Source organism: Cucumis melo, chromosome 2, assembly GCF_025177605.1.
Source record: "Cucumis melo cultivar AY chromosome 2, USDA_Cmelo_AY_1.0, whole genome shotgun sequence".
NCBI lineage: Eukaryota > Viridiplantae > Streptophyta > Magnoliopsida > Cucurbitales > Cucurbitaceae > Cucumis > Cucumis melo.
Genome location: NC_066858.1, coordinates 6,902,772 through 6,907,458, shown reverse-complemented (window position 1 = coordinate 6,907,458; position 4,687 = coordinate 6,902,772).

Here is a 4,687-nt window from a genome sequence, read left to right as displayed (position 1 = left end):
CTAGTGACCATACGTACATAGTCACTCAACAAGTAAAGAAAATTTTAAAGCTGAATGGGATCTTTATTTGCAACCAACATAAGTGTACATCCACCTTTCTTCAGAATACCTTTTCCTTCATTCTATGTGTGCTCCTAAGCAAAAGAGAATGGTAACACTTGTAAGTCACATTCTTTTGAAAGAACATTAAAGTTGATTTAAGACATGTTTTATAGTTATTTTAAATATCACAAAGCTAAAGATTCCTGCACACAGAAAGACCCAACAATTTAAGAAACAGAGGCAAATGCCCTATGTACAACATATATAATCAAAGATACCAGCAAGATTCAACAAGGTTACAATGATAATCAAGTGTAAGAACAGGAGCACAAATTGCAAAGAACAAATGCTTGGATGGAGAAGATAACTCATGCTTTAGATGGTGTGGCCTCTAATCACTATGCTATTAGTAAAGAACACATACAAGTGTCTCAGCGCAACTTGTGCATTTACTGGTTGTCCATCGTTCCTTTTGTGTGTTTTAGTCCATAATGCAACCCTTGTGACCGAAGATGAATATGAACTACTTTTTCTCTACAAAATGAGATTTATACAATGAAACCACATATACGATATGAAAGCAAAGTTGAAATACAGTAATGAACTTTACCATCTCTTCGGCTAAACGAGCATACCCTTTTCTACTATATGTATGTGGGAGTCTTTTTCTTCTTCATGGTTTTGTACTTTTCACTTTTCAACTACTTAAATAAAAGACGTTCAAACTTCATATGAATTAATTATAATCAAATGTAGGTATATACATTTTGAAGTAGAGATTTACATACCTTGAAGTTTGCACTATCTTCTCACTCACAAAGTCCATCCAATCATCTATAGATTGTAAATTATCAGGCATCAGCTTCAAAATTACATTCCTTGTTGGGGCATCTCGAATTTACTAGACGAGATTTTCCAACCCTCCATAATCTAGCAATTGTTTGGAAGAATTTTTTTTTTTTGGCAATCTTCCACATTGTACCTTGACTAAAGTATAAAATAGTTAGAAATCAAAAGTAATGAACTTATTAGAGAAAAATAAAGTAACTTAATACCTGGATAGAGTTGCATAACACTACTTTCAATCTTGGTGATAATTTTAGCCAATTCTCAAGATTCACTAGTACAACCTCTCATTAGTGGTCCAAGAAAACAAGCTCATCCTATCGATTCATTACCAATTGGGTGTCCATATTCATTGAAAACAATGTCCACTCTTGATTATTTTTCAACGACTATTATCTTCATTTTTGTAGGTCATTTTGTTTTTTTTTTTGGCAAAGCCATCATTTAAAATGTGGGTTCTTCATTGACAACATGATCTTCAACTGGCTTCTCCTTAGGCAAAGTCATCCTTTTTCAATGGAGGTTCTTCAAATCCATTCACGATAGAAATTGTTGCTTGCCTACGAATTGCTAATCTCGTTTGAGCAACCGGTGGGTCTAATATAGGTTACCTTCAACTGTCTTCTCATATAAGTGATAAACATTTGGGGTGGGTACCAATGAGAGAACTTTCCATGTTCTGCTCATTTAGAAGAAGCAAGCTATCAACAATAAGCTTCCTTCAGACTTTTAGTTGCATGGTATCTTGTAAAACCTCTCTCCATTTCAATCTAAAAGCATCATTATTAACAAATAATCAATAAGAAACATTTTATAATATAAATATTTACTAACCACACTGTACTCGCTGCACTTCTACTTTCAACATCAAATTGCTTGATGCTTAAATCTTTGAATAGAAAATAACTTTTGTAGTAACTTGCCAGAACTGTACAATCAATTGCTAAGTGTTATATATTTATGTGGATGAATAAATAAAAATGACTTATGATAAAGGTGAAATAACGTATGTAAACATGGTTCCAAGCATTTTATAGTTGAGGGAGTTTGAAGGAGAAGGACAAGAAGAAGAACTGAATCCTAAATCACACAGACACAATTGAATCCTAAATAATAAATCAAAGTCTAATGAATTCGAAGCATGCGGCAAGATGTATTTTAACTTTGAAATCCACGTGAATGATCAACTATGAATTATGAATTCTGAATGGATTGCCAGTAAAAGTATTAACTGACCTTTGGCAAACTATGGCGGATTGAAATGATGAAAAACTAACCACAGTCATAATTTGATTTCGTCTCAGACGAACCTTAATTGGTCTTCACAAAGGGCTTTTCAATTACTGTCCTTGCATATATATGTTATACACACAAATGCTTTATCTCTTGAAAAATAAAGAACAAAGACCCATTTTTTTAGATTAAAAGAACAAGTAAATCATTTCACCACCAAACTTTGAGCACAAGTAAATTGCAATAGATTAAAAGAACAAAGAGCCATCATTGAAGTAGTGAAAAATATGATATATATAGTTTACAAAATAAAAGTTTTTAGTACAAAATAATCATAAAGCGCATCAAAGTACTTCTCAAACTACTTCTCAAATGAAAACACCTTCACAATATTGTCTTGCATAAGTAAGCTCATCACTTTCATCAACATCTTTATTCTATATTTAGGGTGTGATAACTTGTAGAAATACAAGTTATTATAGCCTTTTAGATAGAATAATATAGTCAAAACACGTAGTTTATGTTGTAAATTTATAAGTATTTAGAAATACGTTGCACATAAGCCTCCATACTTGTTTTACCACATTTTTAGTGTCTTAACACAATAGAAACAAAAGAAGAAATTAGTGAATCTTAGAGGAGCTTGCGCAAGAGCTACACAAGCAGAGTCCATCTGGCAAGCACAACTTCTAGGCAAGGAGCTACGTCAACACGCGAGGAAGGTTCACTAAAGGACAAGAATTGTAGTTGAAGTTTATGTGACTTGACAAAGACTGTAATCGATGCTGACATGATCAGAGGAATAGAAGTTTTCCATCGAAAGTCGCCTATATAAAGTCTCTTTATACACCAAGCAAAAGTGTGCCTGAATGGGCCAAACCCTAGAGAAAGGCGGAAAGTAGTAGCCTATTTGCCGTCTATAAAAGTTTTCTTCTTCTTCTTCTTCCATCAATCTATAAGTAAGAGCTTAGAATATGAGTAGAGAAGATGCCACTTTTCATTTTTCCTAACTTGTAATATTCATTTCTACACTTTCCATTTTTGTATTTCTTTGTAATGTATTTGTTCATATTGTATAATGGTCTAAGGCCTGCATTCTTTAATATATTGCATATTTATACTTTCTCACATCTGTCTATGTGTTATTTTTAGTTTGGTCTTGTGATAAGTTCTTGATAACAAGCTTAGCTTATAACTCTTATCGCGTTAGTTAAGCTTTAGTCATTACTTGGCCAGTGCTTATAGCCAACTACTCGAGAGGGCAAGTAGCAAGGATATGGCTAACGCACGCAAGGAAGAGTTTTCAGGAAAACTCCACCTTGTTGTGATAACTTCCATAAGTTGTATCCCGAAAGGGGAACAAGTGTGGGTATTGGGTGTCTAGAGGTTGTCACCCTTAAAAGAGAATATAGGTTTTATAAGTGAAACCTTCTAGATATATCTTGCTTAACAAAGTTTAGTCATTTGCATCTTAATAGACGAGCAAGTTTGGTGTTTCAGACATCGAGAGATTCTCGCCTTAATCATAAGCTAGTTGTTTGAGACATATCACATGAAAGCTCTCCCATGGTCAACGCCTAGTAACGCAGAGATTTCCTTCACTATCCATTTTACAAGTTAATTTTCAATTCCATTTCGCCTCCATATTTATCCCCTTTCACAGATTCTCTAGTATAGATAAGTAATATATAGTTTAAACTTACACTTCATCATACTGTATAGATAATTCTTTTATATCGCCTGAATGAAGAATGAACCCTAGAACTAAGCTTTGATATCAATTCTCTATGTTAGTCCCTAGATTCCCAAGGAAATCTATTGCTTCGCTTTTCTTGGGCAAGCACTAGGAAAACTTGAACTCAATGAGGAATTAATAATTGTATGAGAATGCGAGACATATAGAGCATACCGCATACCATGACCATGTCTCATCGCAGAGCATAAGATACACAACACATCACACTACACTGAACTCTATATCCCAAGTCCTTAAAATCTTTAACAACATGTCAATGTAATAATCTTAAAAGGGGTCAGCCCAATTGTTATTCTCTAATAAGAAAATATGATTATAATTTATGTCTCTACATATATAAGCATCTTATGATTATCAATTATAACTCATACTAATCTTAATTTGTTGTTGTTCCCAATTGTTATTCTCTAATAAGAAAATACTAATATATAAGCAACTACAACAATGATATAGCTTTATTTTCTCCATTCATTTTCCTGCCCAAGTTAAGCTAATTCTAAAGAGAATAGTTTTTTGATTCCTTTCTATGAACCCAGTAGAAAGTAAGAACTTCCAGTTTGACCAACATTTTAACATAGCACAACATCTCTAACCTGTACCTGTCACTACACCTCATCTACCAAATACAAACTTCCAGTTTGACCAACATTTCAACATAGCACAACATCTCTAACCTGTACCTTTCAATACACCTCATCTACCAAATACAAGAAGCTTATACTAAACGCAACTCCAGCCATTTCATCCTTATTTACAGCATTATTGTAATTTATGCTTTTCAAGATTCGTCGACGCCAATAAAGCCCGCAA